A 25,044-nucleotide genomic window follows, 5' to 3' on the forward strand; every position below is an offset into this window, starting at 1 on the left:
CTGGGGACCTGGGTTCAAATCCTACCATGGCAGCTGGTGGAATTTGAATTCAATAAAAAAAAGTCTGGAATTAGGAATCTAATGATGACCATAAATCCATTGTCAGGGAAAAACCCATTCACTAATGCCCTTTAGGGAAGGAAACTGCCATCCTTACCTGGTCTGGCCTCCATGTGACTCCCGACCCACAGCAATGTGGTTGACTGTGAACAGCCCTCTGGGCAAGTAGGAATGGGCAACAAAAGCTGCCTGGCCAGTGACGTCCTCATCCCGTGAATGAATTTAAAAAAATTCCACAGGCTCATCACTCTCTGGGTGAAGAAATTCCTCCTCATCTCAGTCCAAAATGACTTACCCTGTATCCTTTGTGACTCCTGGTTCTGGACTCCCTGGTCATTGGGAACATCCTTCCTGTGTTTAGCAAGGAACTGAAGGATTGTTTACTGCAACAATATTAAATTAAGGATCAGATGACTGCCATCAAAACAAAGTTGTTTTTCAAATACATGAAGAGGTCCTTCACACCTTCCTGAGAGGACTGACCAGATCTTGATTTAATGCCTTATCTGAAGGGCTCCACCTTCAACGATGCAGCACCCTCTCAGTGCAATACTGGAGCATCTGTTGCATTATGCACTCAAGTCTCTAGTGTGGGTTTACGAAAACATAACATAGAATTCACAGGAGTTTATGCTGGAATGGGATCAAAGTTGGCACCTTAAAAATTTAACAAAGACAGAACTGAATGAATTCAGGCGAGGTGGTCATTCAGCATGCAGGCTTTTAAATTCTACTCACAATCCACTCGACTTGAAAATCAACCTGAATAAATAATCCATACACCAGGGGTATAATTAGACAGTTTGCACTGAATTTCACATCAGATTATTTTCTTTGCAGAGGGATATGAATTGATTCTTGAAAAATCTCTTTAGTGTTCAAATTCAACTGGGTTGTGTTTCTAATGCAGTGGTTGGCATGCTAATGTGAAATATATCTGTTCACCATTTTAAGAGAAAACGTGTCTCAAATGCATTCATACAAATAAAATAGCAGTTTGAGTGGCTTGGACGGGCACTTGCAGGGGGTGTTGTTCCCATGTATCTGCTGCCCTTGTCCTTCTAGATAGTGTTTGTGGGTTTGGAAGGTGCTGTCTGAGGATCTTTGGCGAATTTTTGCAGTGCATGTCGTCGATGGTACACACTGCTGCAACTGAATGTTGGTAGTGGAGGGAGAGAATGTTTATGGGTTTGGTAACAGTCAAGTGGTGTTAAGCTTCTTGAGTGTTGTTGGGGCTGCACTCATCCAGGCAAGTGGGGAGTATTCCATCACACTCCTGACTTGTGCCTTGGGGGGAGAGGCTCTGGGGAGTCAGGAGATGAGTTACTTGCTGCAGGATTCCTAGCCACAGTATTTATGTAGTGACTCCCATAATGTTGATCATGGGGATTCAGTGCTGGTAATGCCATTGAATGTAAAAAGGTGATTTTTAGATTTCTCTCGTTGGAGATGGTCATTTTCTGGCACTTGGGTGGCTTGTCACTTGTCAACATAGACATTGTCCAATATCTTCCATCACATTTGTAACAAATCCCTTTATCAAAATGGGAAGGAGAGAAAACGTAGGAAACCACAGGCCTTTTAGCTTAACATCTGTGAAATGAATATATCAGGAGCTGGTAATAAAAAGGTCAGAGCAGGCAGTTAGAAAGGTTCAAGAGTATCTAGCAGAGTCAACATGTTTTGCGAAAGGGAAATCGTGTTTAATCAATTTATTGGAATTACGTGAAGAAGTAACATGTGCTATGGATAAAGGAGAGCTGGTGGGTACAATGTATATAGATTTCCAGAAGACATTTGACAATGCACCAATTTAAAGGTTATTGTGGAAAAAAAATGCTTACGGCGATAATATATTGGCATCAATTGAAGATTGATTAGCTGAAAGGAAACAGAAAGTAGGCATAAACGGGTCATTTTCTGGTTGGCAAAATGGAATGTATGGTGTGCCACCAGGGCCAATGCAAAAGTCTCAACTAATTAACGATTTATATAAGTGGCTTAGATGAAGAGACACAACGTGGCAGGTACATTTGCTGATGACCCGAAGATAGTAGCAATGTAAGTTGTGAAGTAAATTAATTATGAAGAGGATGTATGGAGGCTAGAAAGGTAAATTGATGGGTATATCTACCTGGCAAATGCAGTCTAATTGGGAAAATGTGCAATTGTCTATTTTAGCAGGAAGAATGAAAACATATTTAAATGGTGAAAGAACGCTGAGCTCTGTAGTGTAGTGGGGTCTGTGTCCTCACGGCATAAATCACAAAGGTTAAAATGTAGTTACAGTCAATAATTGGGAAAGCTGATGGAATTTTGTCATTTCTTGCGAGGGGAAATAGAATACAAAAATAAGTTATGCTTCAGTTAGACAGGGCATGGGTGGGACCACATTGGGAAGACTGTGCACAGTGTTAGTTTCATTATTTAAGGATGGATCTAAATGCATTGGAAACAGTTATAGAGTCATAGAGTTGTACAGCATGGAAACCTAAATTAATCCAGTCCCATTTGCCAGCATTTGGCCCATATCCCTCTAAACGCTTCCTATTCACATACCCATTCAGATGCCTTTTAAATGTTGTAATTGTATCGGCTTTTTCCACCTCCTCTGGCAGTTCAATCCAAACATTCACCACTTTCTGCACAAAAAAAGTTGTCCCTTAGGTCTCTTCTAAATCTTTCTCCTCTCAGCCTTCGATGCTCCAGTGAAAATAGTCCCAGCCTATTCAGCCTCTCCCTTTAGCTCAAACCCTCCAACGTCAGCAACATCCTTGAAAATCTTTTCTGAACCCTTTCAAGTTTAACAACATCTTTCCTACAGCAGGGAGAAAATAATTGAATGCAATATTCCAAAAGTTGATTGGGTGTGAACATTCACAGGTAAAAGGATGGCTGGAAAGTGGGAAGCCTTCAAAAATGAGACAACAAGAGTCCAGAGACAGTATGTTCCTACTAGTGCGAAGGGCAAGGCTGGTAGTTCAGTGAAGGTTTACCAGACTAAAATGTGGAATGGGCAGGTACCACATTAGGAAAGGTCGAACAGGCTAGGCCTTCATTGTTTAGAAGATGCAACTTGACTGATATATACAATATCCTGAGAAGCCTTGAAAGGGTGGACATGGAGAAGATGTTTCCTGTTTTGGGAGAATCTAGAATTCACGGTCACGGTTTAAAAATAAGGCTTTGCTAATTGAAGAGAGGGATAGAGATATTTTTCTCACGCAGGAGATTGAGAACCTCTTCTTCCAAAGGAAGCAAGGTCTTTAAATAGTTTTCAGGCAGAGGTAATTTCATGATAAGCACTGGACAGGATGTAGGGAGGTGGGGGGTGGAATTGAAAAGTTGTTGGAGGTAATGGGAATGTGGAATAATCAGAATAGCCATGATCCTCATGAACAGTGGAGTAGACTGGAGGGACTGAGAGGCCAAATCCTGCTTCTATGTTTTACATAAATATTTAAATATAACATTGCACATTTATAAGAAAACCAGAGGCAGTTACTCCCTTCTTTCTTATAACTTATTACTCCTCATTAGTACTGTGGGTTACGTGCCAATATTTGGATGAGAATATCTTGAATCTTTTTTTTCTGCTTTCTATTTACTCGCTGTTGACTGGAGCTTTAGTTCATTTTGTATGCAATTGGCTACAGTTGAAAATGTCACTGAGCGAAATACCATTCGGGTCTAGGTGTCAGGGTTTCATGAACAAATGGACTTTGCATTTATTTGCATGCTGTCCAATCCCTAAATCATGCTAACACCAGACCAAACCATGTTGCAATACTAAGATGTTTCCCAGTTATTTAAATTGTTGAAAACTGCCTACTGGACAAAACCCAGGGAGAACCGCAGGCCGATTGCAAATTCCTTTGTGTGGACAATGCGTTTTTTCCAATGTCTCATTCTCCCTGTGTTTAGATTGAATTTCTAAAAACACTCAATGGACCATCGAACAAAGGTTTACAAATGGGCAACTTTTACTTGGTTTCTCAATTCTGATCCAAATTGTTTCTTGCCAAATTAGTTCATTTGTAAGAATGCAATTGCAACACGTGAACAGTAAATGCTTGTAAGAGACACCTAGGCCAGAATCTTATCAGGGTCTGAGTGACACAGGTGATGGAGAGATTGGTTGAGAATTGCAGATGGCCAATCTCAATGTTGGGAACATCCTGAATCATCTTTTACGCATTTGATGAACGACAAAGCAATTTCTCATTGGACAGTGGCAAGTTGCCAATTAAGGGAGATTTTAGCTCCTTAATGCCTTATAAAGCCTGCAGATTTCTTTGGTTCCCATCTCACTGCTGAAGAAGCTAGATATCATGAATTCTTAACATGAAGTCTGAGCAAGGATTTAGTGGCTGTAGTTTGCTGCTGGTTGTGACCAGCCTCTGTGTTGCTCAGCACCAAGTGGCAGCATCTGAAGGCTCAATCCAGTCCATGGACACTGGCATCCCATAATTGCCAATCCCTTACAACCATCACAGCACCCTGCCAATACACATGCATGAAACGGAATTTCTGACTTGCATTGCAGGGTGCACTGGCACTTTCCCTGCAGTGCTGCTGCAAGGAGGCACTGCATACTGGGACAGGCACTCAGCTCACCGAATGCACCAGGCTGAAGCTCAGGGTTGCTTGCTTGGTCTCTTAGCGCTCTCTCACTTAGCGCCTAACTGCAAACTTGCACCATCCATGCCTTGCCTTATTGTGCCAGTTGGCACAGTCACATGACCAGACAGTTTGCCTTGCTGCTCAGCTGGCCTCAGTCAAGGGGGTCTATGTCTGGCTGTTCAATCCTGGTGTGCTACACCAATCTCACGCCCGCTCCGCATGCTGGCAAACACACTGCACATGCAGCAAGCTGGCAGGCATGTCTCAAAGGCTGAGTTCTCAAAGAGGTTCAGGGAGACCGCCCATCGGTGAAGGGAGTGGTCCCAGATCAATAAACCAATGGCAACCTCTGAAACTGAGAGAAGGGGCTTGGCTGTAGTCAGCCGTTCGGTCAGGGTGTTCTTGGTCAGGGCATCAGTGCCTCTGGAGTTCAGACGGTGTCTGTCATGGTCAGTCTTTGGATCTGTAATGGTCATTGTTTGGGGGATGGGGGGACAGTGGCTATGGTTAGTACAGATAGTCATAGAGTCTTACAGCATGGAAACAGGCCCTTTGGTCCAAACAGTCCATGCTGACCATGTTCCCAAACTAAACTAGCCCCACCTACCTGCGCTTGGCCCATATCCCTCTAAACCTTTCCTATTGATGTGCTTTCCAAATGTATTCTAAATGTTATAGTGGTACCTATATCCACCAATTCCTCTGCCAGTTCATTCCACACACAAACCACTCTCTGTGCAAAAAAGTTGCCCCTCATGTCTTTTTTAAAGGTTTCTACTCTCACCTAAAAATATGCTCCCTAATTTTAAACTCCCCTACCCTAGGGAAAAGATATTTGCTATTCACCTTATCCATGCCCCTCATGGTTTTATAAACCTCTATAAAGTCACCCCTCAACCTCCTACACTCCAGTGAAAAAAAGTCCAGCCTATCCATCCTATCCTTCTAACTCAAACCCTCCAGTCCAAGCAACATCCTGGTAAATCTTTTCTGAACACTCTCCAATTTAACTGTATCCTTTCTACAGCAGGGCAACCAGAACTGGACACAGTACTCCAAAAGTGGCCTCATCGATGTCCTTCAACATGACGTCCCAATTTCTATACACAAGGCTCTGAGCAGTGAAGGCAAGCTTGCCAAATGCATTTTTTACCACCCTGTCTAGAGAGCTATATAGGCATCAGGCAGGGGTCTGGGCTGTTTTTGTCTGGGTTGTCTAGTTGGGGGCCGGGTGGGAAAGATTCAGTGGGGTGTGTCACCATCAACCTATCCGAAACGTCCATAGAAACTAAAGAGAAACAGGGTGGAGGAGAGGGCACTGCAGTGGGGAGGAGACTCAGCAAGCTATTGGCATTGGTTTCTGCAGGTTGAGAGAAGGGGAATCAATTGTGAAGGGAGCAACAGTATAAGGAGTGGGGGGGAATCCAGTGAAAAAGTAGAGAACATGTGGGAACGGGGTCATGCAGGAAGGGGTTTTGTCTACAATCTGGAGTACCCTAGCTTCAAGATGGTGAGGGAGGGGTTACTGTATGACCCGACCTGGCATGGTCACCTCATAGACCAGGGCCTCGTGGGTTGTGGAGGGGAATAGGTGAAGGCTCATGCAGATGCATTTAATGGAGACTTGGGGAGGTACTAAGCCCCTGGGGTTCACAGAAGGGCTACCAGGAATGGGATCTGGTTTTCTGGAGTCTAACTGATATGGTTAACCACTGGCTAAAGAGTACTCACTGTCACCTTGCATCGTAATGCAAATGGGATGTGTGCAGCTGAGATGTCATTTGGAGTGGACAGGATAAGTGACTCAGCCTGTGAGGGATGGGGCTTCTAGTCCCTCTGGTGTGATACCTTTCCAAGCTGAACGATATTGCACACCATCCCAGGCTCTGTACAGGACACAGGTTCCCCAGGCCCTGTCTAATGCATGGCCCACTTGTTTGCTGCATAGATCCCTGCTCAAAACCATGCTGTCTTAAATGAGTGATGCCTTATCTTATATCTGCTCCGACACTTTCGCACAAGGGGGGAATCCTTTCCCAGTGTGGCATCAGCCTCATGACTGGATGGAATTTTGGAACTTGGAGCTCCCCAACAGTCAGTTATTACTTGACATATTGGCAGTGCATGGAGACCTTCTACATGTTGCAATTGTTGGGCAGAGATTTTAACCCTATTTATATTGCAGAAACTGGGCAGTTAAAATTCTAGATAACACAGCGTGGAGCTGGAGGAACACAGTAGGCCAGGCAGCATCAGAGGAGCAGGAAAGCTGATGTTTCGGGTCTAGACCCTTCTTCAGAAAGAAGGAAAGAAAGAAAGAAAGATTTCTGAAGAAGGGTCCCGACCCGAAATGTCAGCTTTCCTGCTCCTCTGATTCTGCCTGGCCTGCTGTGTTCCTCCAGCTCTACACCTTGTTATTTCAGACTCCAGCATCGGCAGTTCTTACTATCTCTGAGTTAAAATTCCAGTAAGATCCGAGAATCTCAGAGCTGGATTTCACATTGGTGGGTTGGGGGAAAGGGGGGGTAGATTTGTGTGTATGCGTGTGTGTGTGTGTCTGTGTGTGTGTCTGAGTGTCTGTGTGTGTGTGCGCGCGTGTATGTGCGTGTATCACCCCTGTTGGGATGCCTGCTCCTCAGTCATTTAACAACTCTCAGCCTGTTAACCTGCTTGAGCTGATTGAAGAGGTGAGATATCTGTTGCAGGATTCCTGGCCTCATCCTGATGGAGAGTCACTGGACTTGTAATGTGAGCTCTGTTTTCCGCCCACAGATGCTGCCAGACTAGTTGAGTTTTCTGTTTTGGTTTCAGACCTCCAGCATTCACAGCTCTTTGTATTATTTTGTACTATTCCTAGCCTCTGACCTGTTCTTGTAACCATAGTTTTTACATGACTAGTCGAGCACAGTTTATGGTCAATGGTAACTCCTAGGATGTTGATAGTCAATGAATTCTCTGATGATGTGGAGGTGCTGGTGTTGGACTGGGGTGGACAAGGTCATAAGTCACACGACACCAGGTTATAGTCCAACAGGTTTATTTGAAATCGCAAGCTTTTGGAACACTGTTCCTTTGTCAGGTGAAGGAACAGCACTCCGAAAGCTTGTGATTTCAAATAAACTTGTTGGACTGTAACCTGATGTCATCAGAATTCTCTAATGGAATGCCACTGCATGCCAAGGCGAGATTGGTAGATTCTCTCTTGTTGGTGGTAGTCATTACCTGGCACTTATGAAGCACGGATGTTACTTGGCACTTACCAGCCCGAGTCGGGACGTTGTTTGGGTTTTGCTGCATTTGGACATGATTACAGCCCATAGGCAGCTCCAAATATACTGTTCAGTGACTGCCTGCTGGAGTTGGGCTTACAAAATCATGAGAATCCAACACCAATTCAAACCAAGAACACATGGAAGAAAGGATAACTTGTACACAGGAACACAGACGGGGTGTGCACAGCCCAGACCATCATGGAAGCTAACCTTCCATCCATGAACTCCATTTACATGGCTCGCTGCCACAGAAAGGCTGCCAACATCATCAATGACCCATCGCACCCTGGTAATGATCTCTTACAACCTCTTCCATCAGGTAGAAGGTACAGAAGCCTGAACACAAGCACAGGCAGGTTCAGGAACAGCTTCTTTCTGGCTGTTATCAGACTGCAAATGGACTCCAGCCTCAAATAATGTAACCTGCAATGTAACCTGTATGCCTGTAAACCTTTTTGTTCTGTACATCCTTTGCTTGCTGTGATCTGCCTGTACCACTTGTAAACAAAGCTTTTCACTGTATTACAGTACATGTGACAATAGAATCAATCAATCAGTCAGTCAAGACGTAAAGATAACTGGGTCTTTTTCAGATTGGCAAGCTGGTATTGGTGAAGTGCCACAGGAACCAAAGCAGGGTCCTTTAGGGAAGGAAATCTGCCATCTTTACTCGGTCTGGTCTTCATGGGACTCCAGACCCAGAGTGATGTGGTTGACTGTTAGAATGGTTCCAGAGATGAGAAACTTCAGTGATGAGCATAGATTGAAGAAGTTGGGACTGTTCGCCTTGGAGAGAGGAGACTGAGAGGATAGAGGTTTTCAAAGTCATGAGCAGGCTGGACAGAACAGATGTGGGAAACTGTTTCTCCTTGTAAAACAAAAAAGAATGAGAGAACATTAATTTAAACTGATGTGCAAACAAAGTGAAGGTAATGTGAGGGAAAAAACTCTCTCACAGAGTGAGCACTGCCTGGAAATACGGTGGAGGCAGGTTGAATGGAGATATTCAAGAGGGAAATGGAGGTTATTTTTGGATGGAAATGGTGTACAGGGATATGGGGAAAAGGTAGGAAAAGGGCAACTGGTAATAGAACCAGTGCTAGCCCAATGAGCTGAATGGCCTCCTTCTACAATGCAATAATTCTGTGATATTATGGCAATTGGCCAATGCTAACATGATTAATGATGCCCACATCCTCCACATGAATAAAAGATAATGACTGGAAGTTATTATTCTGACCATCATCCTCATAAACCAATCAGAAATTTGTCATAGCCATCTTGCCAATCTCAGATTGATCATGTGCTGGGTCCACTGCTTTTCGTTACTTATAGAAATGATTTGAATGTGAATATAGGAGATATGGTTAGTAAGTTTGTAGATGACACCAAAGTAGACGGTACAGTGGTGGAGAAGGTAACCCCAGATTACAACGGGACATTGACCAGATGGGCCGACGTGTGGCAGATGGAGTTAAATTTAGATAATTGTGAGGTGCTGCATTTTGGAAAGGCATATCAGGACAGGACTTATACACTTAATGGTAAGGTCTTGGGGAGTGTTGCTGAACAAAGAAACTTTGGAGTGCAGGTTCATAGTTCCTTGAAAGAGGAGTCACAGCTATTCAGGGTAGTGAAGAAGGCATTTGATATGCTTGCCTTTATTGGCCAGTGCATTGGGTACAGGAGTTGGGAGGTCTTGTTGCAACTGATAACACAGCGTGGAGCTGGAGGAACTCAGCAGGCCAGGCTGCATCAGAGGAGCAGGAAAGCTGATGTTTCAGGCCAGGACCCTTGCAGTTCTTCCCATCTCATGTTGCAGCTGTACAGGACATTGGTTAGGCCACATTTCGACCACTGCACTCAATTCTAGTCTCCCTGCTATAGGAAAGAGGTGGTGAAACTTGAAATGGTGCAGAAAAAAAATGCAAGGATATTGCCAGGGTTGGAGCGTTTGAGCTGTAGAGAGAGGCCGAGTAGGCTGGGACTGTTTTCCCTGGAGTGTTGGAGGCTGAGGGGTGGCCTTATACAAGTTCATAAAATCATGAGAGGCATGGGTAGAATTAATCGTCAACGTCTTTTCTCCAAGGTAGGGCATAGGTTTAAGGGGAGAGGGAAAAGATTTAAAAGGGACCTATGGGCAACTTTTTCATACGGAGGGTGGTATGAGCATGGAATGAGCTGCCAGACGAAGTGGTGGAGGCTGGTACAATTACAACATTTAAAAGGCATCTGGATGGGTATATGAATAGGAAGGGGTTAGAGGGATATGGGCCAAATGCTGGCAAATGGAACTAGATTAATTAAAAATATCTGGTTAGCATGGATGAGTTGGACTGAAGGGTCTGTTTCCATGCTGTACATCTGTATGACTCTAAATCTACATGCAGTTCACATATTAGCATATCAATGAGAGATCAGAGATGTCATTGACCATATACGCAGCAGTGGCTAGAAAACATTAACCAGTATAGAATCCCTACAGTGTGGAAACAGGCCATTCGGCCCAACAAATCCACATTGACTCTCCAAAGAGCTTTCCACCCAGATTCACCCTCTGACCCTGTAACCCCACATTTCCCATTGCTAATCCACTTAGCCTGTACATCCCTGGACATTAGGGGCAATTTAGCATGGCCGATCCACCTAACCTGCACATCTTTTGGACTGTGGGAGGAAACTGGAGCACCTGGAGGAAACCCACGCAGACACGGGGAGAATGTGCAAACTCCACACAGACAGTTGCCCGAGGGTGGAATCGAACCCGGGTAATTCTTCATGGCCAGGTGTACAACAGAATGAAGGCTAGAGGACAACACTGAAGAATGAAACATCTCCCTTTTAAGGTGCAGATTAGGAGATGGTTTTTCTCTTTCAGAGAATCATTGGTTTGCGGAATTATTTTTCTATAAAGCATTGGAGGCTGCATCAATGATGTTATTCAAAATGAAGTTTTTTAGATGCTTGTTAGAGTCAAGGGTTATGGAGGTCAGAGAAGGACTGGATTGCTTACTGCTGTTCCTATCTCCTATATTAACATTCAAGTTTCTCATTCACTTCTCACAGATTGCACATGTTGCCAGATATGCAACCATAATATGCACATTGCTGGCAGATATTGCAACACTTGTTGGAATAGTTACTCTCTCTTATAGGACAAGATGCCCCACTGTTAGAGGCAGTCGCCGTTAACTGGGGATGGGTTTGGCTGGAGCTCCCCTCCTTCCCCCAACCCCATACAGGAGACCATAAACAAGGCCAGGATCAGTACTTTGGGCTGACAGATCTGCTACCCATTCTCACAATGACTATTAAACCATAAGAAATAGGAACAGGAAGAACATAGAACAGTACAGCACGGGAACAGGCCTGTCCACACTGACCACGATACCATTCTAAACTAATCCCATCTGCCTGCAAATGGTCTGTACCCCTCTATTCCCTGCCTGTTCAGGTGTCTGTATAAATGCCTCTTAAACATTGCTAACATATCTGCTTCTACCACCTCCCCTGGCAGCGTGTTCCAGGTACCTACCACCCTTTGTGTAAAAAGCTTTTCTTGTAAATCACATTTAAACATTCCCTCTCTCACCTTAAACCTATGCCTCCAAGTATTTGACATTTCCACCCTGGGAACATGACTCCAACAATCTGCCCTATCCATGCCTCTCATCATTTTATACACTTCTATCAGGTCGACCCCTCAGCCTCTGACGCTCTCGTGAAAACAACCCAAATTTGTCCAATCTCTCCTTATACCTAATAAACTCCAATCTAGGCTACATTCTGGTAAAACTCTTTTGCACCCTCTCCAAAGCCTTCACATCCTTCCTATAGTGCAGCGACAGGACTGCACACAATACTCTAAATGTGGGTGAACTAAAACTTTGCACAGCTGCAAAATGACCTGTTAACTTTTATATACCATCCAATGAAAGGAAGCTTGCAGTACACCTTCTTTATCACATTATCCACTAGCGTTGCCACTTTCAAGGAGCTATGGACTTGCTTCCCAAGATCCTTCTGTGCATCAATTCTCCTGAGGGTCCTGTCATTTAGTGTACTCTTTCCTCTTACATTTGACCTCCCAAAATGCATCACCTCCTACTTGTCCAAATTAAACTCCTTCTGCCATTTCTCCATCCAACATTCCAACTGGTCTATATCCTGCTACATCCTTTGATAAGCATCCTCATTATCCACAACTCCACCAATCTTCATGTCGTCTGCAGACTTATTAATCAGACCACATGCAATTTCATCTAAATCATTTATATATATATTTTACAAACAATAGAGATCCCTCACTGATCCTTGCAGAACATCACCGGTCACACATCTCCAGTCAGAAAAATACCCCTCCATAATTATTCTCTGTCTTCCATAACCAAGCCAATTTTGTACCCAACTTACCAACTCATCGTGGATCCGAAGTGACTTAATCTTCTGGACCATCCTACCATGACGGACCTTGTCAAGTGCTTTAGTAAAGTCCATGTAGTCACCATCCACTACCCTATTTGTTTCGGATCTCCAGCATATGTAGTAATTTGCTTCTGTGTGGCTAACTTCTGGTTCAGACATGGACATGATTACCCAACTTTATGACTCTCCCAGTGATGGGAATGGCAGATTTGGAGATGGGCAAGGTGAGGAGTTGGGGGTGGTGGGATGAAGTGAGTGTTAAGGGGTCTGTAATATTGGCTGTGCCATGCCAGGGATAACAATCCTGGAGCCTGCCTCACTTGCCAATGCCACCCCTACTATAATTTTATCAGCACCTAGGTAGGTTCCCCTGGATTTGCCTGAATGTGGGTCAGTTGGAGGCCCCTGCATGGATAATTACCTCATCCCATTGCTGCTGGGGGTTTGATCCACATTTGAAGAAGTTGTGCCGTATTCCACTGGGCGCGGTGATCAGGCAAAGGGGCAGTGTCTCCTTCCCACCCCCTTTATCCAGATGCCTGCCCTAAGGTGGTGTTTCCCTGCATTCCACCCTGACTATCCTAGCCCTGATTTCCAGGGCCTCCCTGAGAAACCCCAGACTTACCTGGAAGTGCCGGCTCCATTGCAACTTACCTCCCTTCGGGGACTCATACAATCTCAGTTGTGCTGTCACTGTTTCCAGTGGCTGTGCTGGAACCAGGCAGTTCCTAGCTACTGGATTGATCACAGCTCTCGGAGGTGGAACTTCCTCCCTGTTGTTTGGGGGAATCTAGGGAGGGGGATGGTGCACCTCAGTGAAGTAACAACCAGATATCTGTTAAATGGCTAAGGGAAGAGTTAGCCTGGATACGAACAACTGACAGTAAAATTGGGGCAGAGGCATCACATTTGACCATCAAAAGGCTCTTGTGACATAATGGGAGTGTCCATGCCTCTGACTGAGGAGGCTCAAGTTCAAGTCCCACCTGCGTCTGAACGGGTTGCTTAGAAGTATCTAAAACTTTGACCCTTTGGGGATTTTCTTATTCTGAGCTTTTTCCCAGTTTACCTGAGGAGTTGCCCTAACTGGCAACATTGGCACCAAGGTGCATAGAAAAGAGGATCAATTCACCTAGGGATAAAAATGGGTATTCTTTGGGAATTGCAGAAGATTATTGAGGGCAAATGAATTATCAGAGACCTGTGCAATCATCGAGGCTGTACACTACAACATAGAGAGAAAAGGTCCACAGCATTTATAATTGAAATCCTACGTGTAGAGGTGTAGAATAAAGTAAATTAATAGAATTTTTATCTCACTCTCCTGAAGCCCACTGGTGTAAATGGTGTCCCTTTGCTCTTCCGGAACATTTGCAGATCGAGTTTCCCTCTGTGGCTGCTTTACTGTGGGTCAACCTTGCTGAGTTCATACTAACAAGGATTGTTTGCGAAAGTGACGTTAACTTTCGCTTTAAACAGACAATTCCCATTCCAGTGTTATCAGAATTAGCTTTTGCTAGTACTTCAGCATTTGATAATAAGCAATATGTTTAGAGCTTGCAGTAAAAGTCAAATTGGTTAAGTTGAAACTGTTTTAATTTTATTTCCATTGTGAAAGTGCACCATATTACAACAGGTTACACTGCAAAGGCATCTTACACTGTTGGTACAGAAAATACATGACAGGCAAGGTTTTTTATGGAAAGGAAGACAAGATTCTAGATGGGTAGTTTGCTACCTTTAATTCTTGCTCTTTTGTTTAATCTTGGCCTTTTTTTGGTAGATATGTACTGCCTATGATGGTTATTTTGATTTTGCGTTTGTTTGTGGTAGCAGGTTAGCAACAAAGACAACAATTGCTTTGATTCTAGAGAGTGCATAATCCTAGAGAGTCAAAGAAATATCAATTAAGAAGCAATTTTTCTTTGATTTCACTTAAAATAGTGTAGGATGTTGATATATCAGAGGGTCATCCATTTGCCACGATCTCTTATAGGAAAATATGAGGTTTATGATGGTAATACCATTGGCCCAGTAATCCAGAGGCTTAGGCTAATGCTTTTGGGAACAGATTTTCAAATCCAACCATGGTAACTGGTGATTCAAATCATGAAAACCTTAAATGTAAAGCTCGTCTCAGTAATAGTGACCATAAAAACTATCATGGATTGTTGTAAGAACCCATTTGGTTCACTAACGCCCTTTAGAGAAGGAAATCTGCCAGTCTGACCTACATGACCCACAGCAATGTGGTCGACTCTTAATAGTCCTTTAAGCAATTAGGGATGTGCAATAAATGCTGCCCCAGCCAGTGTCACCTGTATCCCATGAGTAAATGTACAAAAAACTCCCATAACTATGCAGACACTGCTACTGACTTGGTATTTTAATGCCTTGTTACTTATGATTTATTGCATGCCCTTCCTATTTGTCAACATCTTCAAGAAAATAAATCATGATTTTTGACTTAAATTAAAGTTCACCATTCCTTTTTCTAGCTTGTGGAGCCTCCTGTTATCAAACTATGACATACCTTATAAACTATCTGAAACTAACTAAAATCATTTGTCTGAATGTCAAAGGACTTGAATGTTTCCAATGTATATGACAAAGCAAAGCTGACAACTGTATGCTTTATACTTCTGCAACACATGTATTGAGAAAAGTTAGGTGCTATTTTTTATGGTCTCTCCACTGATGTAAGACAAAATGATGCTTCCATCTGTTTCTTGGACACCACCCCAAATGTTGCAGAGATGACATTGATCTACATGAGCTGCAGAGCCCATTGTAAAATTACCCAATGTCTATGTTACAGCAAATTTACTAATGTGCAATACAAAGTTCCAGAAAACTTCAAACAGATTTTCATCTTATATAAAGCCTATTTTTGCATACCCAAAGAAATAAAAGGTTCTTTCACAAATAGTGGTTTCCAATATCAAACAGATTAACAGTCTCTGAAGTTAAGATTATGATGAGGGCAAAGCATAGCCTGAATAAAATACGTACAGTATTACATCGATTTGAATTTTAGGTATGTCGGAAAGATTTTGAGAACCTAATTAGCTATTTCACAGCAAAATTCACACCAGTAAACATTGACAGTACTTTTTAACAATACAGTTTAACTCAGGTGCAGAAATATAATCTTCTCTTTTATCCCCCTGGCGATGCATGTTAACTGTGATGGAGCAAAGTCTTTCAGGCAAATCCTAATCCAACGTACTGTTTACATTCTGTTTAAGTAGCATCTACCTTAAGGTGTTATCTAGCCTGCTCTGCCACACTGTTAGATCATGGCTTTATCTGTATCAGCTCCATCCAGCTGTTTCGAATCTTTAACCCTTATTAGCCTTTCCTGACAAAAATATATCATAGTTTTGTAATGTTAATTGTCCAGCATCAAATGTGTTTGGAGACCGTTACTGAAACCCAGTGATCAGAAAGTCAGATTCCTACCTCTGTTCTTAATTCTCCTTCCTTTCTGGCTGAACAAGATCAGAAGTCAGTCGACACCAGGTTATAGTCCAACAGATTTATTTGAAATCACAAGCTTTCAGAGCACTGCTCCTTCATCAGGTGACTGTTGGACCATAACCTGGGGTCATGTGACTTCTGACCTTGTCCACCCCAGTCCATCACCGGCACCTTCACACCTTTCTGGCTGGAGCTTTGGAAGCAATGGACTCCCAAATCAACTTCCTACTTTGGTAGTTTTGCAAGCACTGAGAGCCTCCACTATCTGATCTTCGTGTGTGAGCAATGGGAATGGGTATTGTCGGGCTATTTGTCACATTGTTACAGCCTCAATCCTTTCTTTATCTAACACTCTGAAAGTCAGCAGAGGCTGCTGCGTAACAATTCCACATTAGATAGTTCCATGCTTCTTCCCAGCCAAGTGGTTGCCAAGTTAGTTGTTGGATGTTGACTCCTGTCTAGGATCACTCTTGGGAACTTTTGGCCTTGTATGGCTTCATACCACAGCATAATGCAAAGCACAGGTTTCCAGAAGACTTCAAATAATGCGTTTATTTACTAAGACACCGAGATAGTTGAGTTCCATAGTTTTTTTCCATTTATAGGTGGTTTGTCTTAGTCAACATTATCAAGTTATTGAACCAGAGACTACGGAGAACATGACTGAAATTCAACCCGTTACACCATTAGAACAGTGGAATGTGATGTAACAATGTAAAAAGGTACCACTGACCTTTAGGATTCTAACACCCTTCAAAATTATTAAGAACACAGAAAGGGACAATTACATTTATATTGATTAACTTTTGAAAGCTTCCACAATAGTGCAATGGTATTTCTTCAGCAGTAACAGAGCATGATTGTAAAGTCTGCATTAGAATCATTCCTGCATGAGGGCAGAGGCCCGAGCAGGGACTGTTTTATATCAGAGACAGAAAGGAGCAAAGTTTAGTATGACATCAAAGAGCTTTTCAAAGGAAAAAAACCATCAGGTCAGTGCAGTTACATTAATTTGATTGGACAGGCAAATTCCCAAGGCTCTGGACAGAATTAAAATAACATTCTTCCAAAAATGTCATGAGATAGCCTTTTGGTCTCAGGCGTGTTACTGTTAGGAATTCATGAACTCACCGTTTAAGTATTGGTCCAGCTGCTCTAGTTGTGGGTTTGGATTTTAGTACGAGAGTTTAGTGCCTGCTCAGCAGGAGAAGGTACAAATGGGAATTTAAGGGCTGGAGTAGTTGAGTTGATCTGAGGATATGAGAGCTTTTCAATCTCTCCTTCCATTTTGTTCCCTTACCAGAAAATGTGCCAAAAAATGCTTTGCCCAATTTCGGATGTATAGCCACCTGGAATCCATTTTGAGGTAGTGCCAATGTTTCGCTGAACTTATCCTTCATGGAAGATATCCTTGGTCCCTGGTTGCTCTTGGCTGGGACTCTGCTTTCCTGGTTCCTCACCCGAAGAGGAAGCAGGTACTGCTTTGTCGTCATAATACCCCGACAGCTCATCATTACTGATGATGTAATCTGTGTCATCTTCCTTCTGATGGTCCTGTGTTTAAAAATAGCAGGAACAATTTATGTTATAATTCTTGACAAGAAGCACCACTACTTATGGTTCAGAGAGCCTTAACACTACAGAAGCCAGTTAATTCTCACCTAACACATACCTATGGTAATCAGAACAAGGAAGTATAGTTATGTCAAATAGCCATTTATAGCAGGTATAATTCAGATATATTCTGTCTACAGTTTACTTCAGATGCAGAAACATATTTGTCTCCTTTTCACCTGTGGAGGTAATACTTAAATAGTAAACCAGGGGGAGGTGATTGACTGGCGACATTATGACTAGACTATTAATCTAAAGATTCAGGTAACATTCTGGGAACCTGACTTTAAATCCCATTGTGGCAGTTGGTGGAATTTGAATTCAATAAAAATCTGGAAATGAAGAGTCCAATGATGACCACTGTTGATTGTTAGGGGGGAGAAAATCTCCTTTAGGGAAGGAAACTGCCTTTCTTTCCTGGTCTGGCCTATCTATGACTCCAGACCTAAAGCAATGTGGTTGACATCTGAGCCATTAGAATGGACAATATACATTAGCCTGGCCAGTGACACCCATGCCTCACGAAAGAATAAAGAAAAAAATACTGGAAAATCTAGATTAACACTTGTTTCTAACAACATGGACAGAATTGTCTCAGTTTTCCAACTGAGCAACAATATTTCCATGGACTGCGCAGAACTGATCAAATAGTAAATCACAATATTTAATCTTTATTCCAGCAGAACACCAGTATCTAGTCATTCTTTTTGAGTGTCCAAAGGTCAGTGCATGTTGAGTCCAGCAAATCCAGAAGGCAGTTATTTTGTACATTTTATTTGTGTCACTTCCTACGGCTTTGAATTCTTTATTAGTGCGGACTACAAATATTTTGAAAAAGCTAATATTTTATTGCAAACTCGAGGGAAAAATCACATTAAAAGTTATGCTAGTTTGTCTCTATATTAAATTGTCTACTGTTCCTGATAGTCCAATCATTCCATCATTTTAAATGCCTCAATGATATCTTCTGTGTGCTTTGTTTCTCAAAAGGAAATAGCTCTCTCACTTGTGCAATCTATATTCATTACTGGAAGCCCTTAGGTAGGTATCATTTTTGATGATCCACCTTGACAGCTTTTTCCAGCAAGTTCTGAACTGCGTGGGGACTGAGATGGGGCAGAATATGTGAAATGCGAGCATATTCCCAACTGTACATAGTATAAGTACAATTGCAACTTCAGACTCATTGGCTCCATTTGTAATATTCAAAATTGTACTTTCCTTCAGACAGCTACCTAAATTACGATTGCAATTTAAAAACCTGAAAACAAGAAATACTTTACTGAAGGATTTTAAAAATGTGAACATGAAACGCAATAAAATTCAACTAAGGTGTGTGTTACCGGCTCATTTAAACGACGGTTGTGTGCTCCCAGTATTGATTGTACCATTCAGTGGCGGCCTGAGTTTATTTGCAGCAAATATCACTTAAACATTAGCCTACACTTTCTAAATTGAACTGCACCTCTTAAAGAGGGGTTGCGTTCTGGCTGTAGGAAATACTAGAAGGTTCCTGAACAAGCCTGTCTCAGTGAATATGGCGCATTGGGATAGAACACTTGAGCCAAGGTTCTCTTGTACAGCACTGGAGAGCTTAGTAGACAGGAGGACAGGTGTCCTCTTACTATAGGGAGACAGAAGGCCCTCCCACCAAACCGTTGGAGGAAGTGGGAGCAGATGGTCATCACTGCCAACACCAGGATTGTTGGCCTGAGCACCTGAAAGCAATGCAGGGAAAGGTTTAGTGTGCGGTCTTTTCCCCTCAAGGGCTTAGCCTTACTGCTGATCCATGAGCCTTGCACACTGTGTAATTTTCCACCAGCACTTCACTCACATACCCAACATAATCCACGGCCAGCATTTACAGTGTCCCCTCACACTGATCACTGCGGTCACCTTCACACCCACTTCTCACGGATTGTACACACTGTCAGCTCTTGCACTGTCCCATCCACTTCTTGACTTGTAGGACGAGGTGAGAATCAGAACTAACCAACAAAAGCAAACAGTCATAGCTCAACTGTGATGGTCTTGCCCCAACACTGGAACGGCCTAGACTGAGACCATTGAAAGGGACAGCGAAGATAATGTTATATCCAATAAAAACCGAAAGAACTGCGGATGCTGTTAGTCAGGAACAAGTCAGAAGTTACTGGAAAAGCTCAGCAGGTCCGGCAGCATCTGTGAAGAGAAATCAGAGTTAACATTTCAGGTCCAGTGACCCTTCCTCAAAACTGAGGTTGGGTCACCGGACCAGAAACGTTAAGTCTGAATTTTTGTCACAAATGTTGCCAAACCTGCTGAGCTTTGTCAGCAACTTCTGTTTTTATTCCTGATGTTATGTTCATATGTTTCTCACAGCCCAGTTTCTCTTCATCCTAACATACCCACAGGCATAGCAACACAGAAGGCAGGCATTTGGCTGATTGAATTCATACTAGCTCTCTGTAGAGCAAGCCACATTCCTCGCTCCCTTCTTTAAACCCTTATATTTCTCGCATGATGTCTCTCATGCGCCCATCCGATTTCTTTTCAAATTATTAATGGTCTCCACTTGCACCACCCCTGTGGGCAACCACTGCCACTCACTGTGTGAAGAAATTGTTTCTCTTGTCCCAAATCTAAATCTGTGTCCCCTTGCCCTTCTGGCATTAGCTGATGGGAACAGCATTCCTTTGTCTGCCTTACCTAAATGTGTCCCAATCTTGTACACCTCCGAAAAATCTCTCCCCGGCTGTCCCTGTGCCAAAGGTAACAGTCCCAGCTTTCCCAATCTAACCTGGCATCAAAAATCACTCATTCCCGGAACCATTCTGGGAATTCTCCTGTGCACCATCTCAAAGATCCTCACATCCTTTTTGAAAGTGTCATGACCAGAACTGGATGAAATAGTCTTGTGGTCCAACAAGAAAACTTTATAATGTTTCAGCAAAAGTTCCCTGCTTCTCAGCACAGCGTCTCTATTTTAGAACTGATATGTTTTGCTAATTATGTTCTCAAAAATGTCCTGCCTCCTCCAAAGATCTTTCTACAGGAATCCCTAGATCTGTCCCGTCACTCTTTAGAACCATGCTATTGAGTTCATAATTTCTCTTCTGATGCTTTCAGCCAAAATGCATCACCTTGCTTCTCTGTAATACATTTTAAATGCCCCCTCTGACAGCTTAGTTATGTCTTGTTGCTATCAATTGGTTTCTTCTTCATTATATACCACAGATAAATGCTGAACTTTCAGTATTCCCCTAAAGGTTGAAGAAAGCAGTCATCCTAGCACTGACCCTTGAGGAACATTATTACCTACCATCCTTCAACGTGAAAAACAATCTTTGTTTTCATTCAATCATAGAACACAGGCCATGCTGGCTGGCCAGCATTTATTGCCTATCCCTAATTGCCCTTGCAAAGTTGGTGGTGAGCTGCCTTCTTGAACCACTGCAGTCCATCTGCGAGGGAGTTCCTGGAGTTTGATCCCATGACACTATTTCCAAGTCAAGATGGTGAGTGGTTTGGAGGGGAACATGCAGAGGCATGGTGTTCCCATGTGTCTGCTGCCCTTGTCCTTCTAGATGGAAGTGGTTGTGGGTTTGCAAAGCATCAGACACCATGACTCACTGTTTTCCCTCCTTAAGCAATTTTCTTCCTCAATTGCACACTGACTCTTGAGTTATGTGCCTCAATTTTGTTAACCAACCTTCGGTCAAGCACTTTCCCATATTCCAATAAATAACATCCAGGGTATTCCTTCATCAATCTTCACTCCTTCTTCATCAAAACTTCAATTATATTTGCGAAGCCTGATCCGCCTTTTACAAATCTCTGCTGGGTCTCCTTAATTCACCCAAACCTCTCCAAGTCACTGTTGGTTCCTTTTCTGATTATTGCTTCCAAATCTTTACCTATCCATGATGTTAAACTAATCAGTGTGTAGCTCCTAGGGATTTCCTTTATACCCTTCCTTGAATAAGGCTGTCACTATGTCACTGTCCAACTCCTCGGCACTTCACCTTGTATCCAGCAATGACTGAAAAATTAAAGTAAGTGCTTTAGCTAGTGCCACTGCCATTTCCTTTAGCAAGCTGGGGTGCAGCCATTCAGGCCAACGGTTTATCCAATCTAAGCATAGGTAATCTTTCAAGTGTATCCTGTCTGTCAATCCTTATCTGATCTTCCTCAATATCAGCATCTTCTTCCTTAGTAAACATCTTAGTAAAGCACTCTAATTATTCTAACCTTTCACTGCAACTCTGAGCAAATATCAGTCTCTTTGCCTCCAACAGCCTCTAACTACAAATTTATGGCTAACTTACAAGCTGCTGATAGTATATAGATACTTCCCTCCCCTCCTCTGGGCATCTGCATTGGTGAGGTCCAGCCAGGACTCATAGTGGCGAGGGCGTCAGTGGAGGAGAGATGGCATCGTTGAGTGGCAAGTTTCCTTCCAGTGGCAGCAGTACAGTGAAGGGTACCCGTGCCTGGCCCCCAGGCCCATAGCCTATGGTGGGGCACTTAACAAGAAGGACTGTAAAGTTGGACATTTTCTTTACTTCTTCATTTTTCTGCCTTTATGTTTTGATTTCTTTTTCTGCGTTTTAAGATGGCGCTAGAGTGGTGACACCATACAACACTTTTCACTGTATTTTGTAACAAGATACACGTGACAATAAATAAATGAAATAAATCAATTCCTTCAAATAAATCCTTGAATATTCAGTTTGCAGCTTTGGTCCCCTTCCAACCATGCCTCCGCACTGTCCATCATATCATCCTCACTGACTTCTATTTCTGCTGTAATTCAGCTATCTTGTTACAAATGCTGCACACATTCAGATAACACAGTGTGGAGCTGGAGGAACACAGCAGGCCAGGCAGCATCAGAGGAGCAGGAAAGCTGACGTTTCGGGTCGGGACCCTTCTGAGCGGCTGTGTTCCTTCAGCTCCATACTGTGTTGTCTCTGACTCCAGCACCTGCAGTTCTTGCTATCTCTGACACATTAAGATAAACAGCTTTTAAACTGTTTGCCTCATACTCTGACCCTAATTGCTGATGCACCCTTATATTTGTATGCTCTGGCTTCTCTTGGCAAACTCTAGGTATCGTTAGCTGTATTGATCTGATCTTTCTCTTTAACTTCGAAAAATATTCCCTTCCCTTGAGTCCTCTCTTCCAGTATTTAATTTCAAGCCCTCTCTGTAGACCGAATTGTACAAATTGGACCCTGGCCCCAGCCTGGTTTAAGTGAAACTCATCCCAATGGAACAGCTCCCTCTCTCTCCAATACTGTGCCTCATGAATTGAAACCTATTTCTCCCACACCAAACTAAAACACCAACATTCTCTAACCTTACTTCATTAATGGCAGTTTGTTCATGATTCAGGTAGTAAATAGTTCCAATTATCTCATAGCTACTTATACTTCCTCAGCAGAACCACATTCCCATCAATGTCGTTCCTACCACATAGACCACACAATGGGATTCCCCCTCTAAGTTCCCCTCCTGTTCTGAGATGTCTAAAACACCTATACACAGCCTTTAGGACTCATGCTCTCTCTAATCATACTGGTCCCCATGACTACTAGGATGTTCAAAATGCCTGGGGAGTCGAGAACCAGAGGTTTGCAGTCTAATGATACAAAAACTTTCTTCATCCAGTGAGTGGGGAGAATGTGGGATCTCCATCACTGAAAGCAGTTGAGGTGGAAGCATTGAATATTTTCAAGAAGGAATTAGACATAGTTCTTAGGGCTGAAATGATCAAAGGGTGTGGGGGAGAATGTGGGAACCAGGGACTGAGTTGGAGGATCAGCCATAATCATATTGAATGGCGGACCAGACTCGAAGGGCCGAATGGTCTACTCCTGCTCCAATTTTCTATGTTCACTACATCCCCCTTTTACCCCAACACCTGAATAGCCCCCCGTATCGTAGTACTGTGGTCAGTTTGTGCGTCATACCTCTGGTCCTTGCTCTTGTTCACAAAGGCCTTGTATTGGAATCGGAAGACTTTGAGAGGGTAGGTATTTTGAAGATAGGGTAGTAGTTTGCAAGAGTTTTTATTTGAGGAGGGGTGATGATGACAGATTTGAGAAACAGGGGGATTGTATCTAAACAGAGAAAACCATTAACAGTATCAACAAATGTGGAAAGCAGGAAGGGAAACCGGGAGATCAGCAGTTTAGTGAGAGTGGAGTTGAGAGAGTGGGAGGTAGAACTTATGGATAAGATGAGCTGGGAGAGGGCACGCGAGGAATAGGAGTGAAATCAAAGAATGATGGAAGTTCAGGGCCAGGGTATGGAGTGAACCCTAGAGAAGGTTTGACCCAATGGATTATTGGAAAGAAGCAAAGTGGCAGAAGATGATGATTGGAGTGTCTTGGTCTTCTTGAGATTGGAGTTCATGAACTCCTCAAGTTGGTCGTTTGACAAAAGCTAGAGGACACAAGACCAAGTGATTTTAGAAGATGCAGATGGGGATGTGGGAAGTGCCTGGAGTTATTTTTGCCTTTCAGGCTGATCCTGAGATAGTGAATTGGTTCAGCAGATAAGTACGGTGTTATGTGGAGCAGCCAGATTTGGCAGTGAATGCCTAAACCAACGGTCTGTCAGATCCATTCAGGTCTGTGTCCTTAAACGTCAGGAAACTGAGATGAGGACTGTACTAGGTTAGAAACAGCAATGCTTTGAATGGGAATCACCCAGTCTGGGTACATAATGCGTTAAGTGTAGTCGCATACTTGCTGTACACTGAGGATGTGAAACCTTTGTGGCTGTGGTATATCTCTGATTCAATATTGGATATCTGTAAAGCACCTTGTATACAGCCAATGTCGTCCTGTATGATGGGGAGGTCTACTGCCCTCTGGAATTCACAGGTAGGTTCCATCTGCTTCTCTCCCTCTGGAATGAGGGAGGGAAATGTATTTGTTTATATATAAAGAATGGCAGTCACTTCGCATTGAGTCACAGAAACCCCCACAGTCCTCATAGAGGCCATTCAGCCCATTGAGTCACCACCAACCCTCTGAAGACCATCCTACTCTATCTCTACAAGCCCACATTTACCACAGTCTAATGGAATGGGAATGGTGAACTCCAGGATGATGGAGATAGCCCCTGCTCCTGGCTGGATAAGGATATGTTCACAGCCATGTGCAGTTATGCAGGTACCTCTGACCCCACAGGTCTTCTGCTCCCGAGATATCACAGACATTCTTCCTGGCCGAGGCTGAGGAAGGACAATGCCTCCCAAAAGACTCTGGGTGGATATGGCATCCTCCTCTTGATCCTGTTCTAGCAGCCCTTTGGTGCCTCTCAGTCTCCTGCTGTTAGAGGCCAAGGGGGAACAGCAACTGCACCATACGTGCTTGGAACCAGGCAGGTCCTTTTACTGAGGAGCAAAGTCTGCACCACAAGACACACCACTTCCTGTACGCTTTACCCACGAGTACAAACCACCAAGCACTTTAAGTAACTGAGCAGCATCCAGTGGGAATCACTTGAGAACAAACCTCAAAGCTGTTGATCACTCCTACTGGAGTGCTGAGGTCAAAAATGTTATATTGACATCACA

The 25,044-nt window shown here is 43.2% G+C and overlaps 1 long non-coding RNA gene across 1 annotated transcript in view; it reads right to left on the reverse strand.

Moving 5' to 3' along the window:
- Positions 1–13,958: 13,958 nt before the first annotated feature.
- LOC109922683 overlaps positions 13,959–25,044 on the reverse strand; it is a 72,985-nt gene continuing 61,899 nt past the window's right edge. The window contains exon 3 of the long non-coding RNA XR_007263551.1: positions 13,959–17,414. This is a non-coding gene — a long non-coding RNA (uncharacterized LOC109922683). The remainder of the gene's footprint in view (positions 17,415–25,044) is intronic.

This window comes from Rhincodon typus, chromosome 13 (genome assembly GCF_021869965.1).
Source record: "Rhincodon typus isolate 14 chromosome 13, sRhiTyp1.1, whole genome shotgun sequence".
NCBI classification, from domain to species: Eukaryota; Metazoa; Chordata; class Chondrichthyes; order Orectolobiformes; family Rhincodontidae; genus Rhincodon; species Rhincodon typus.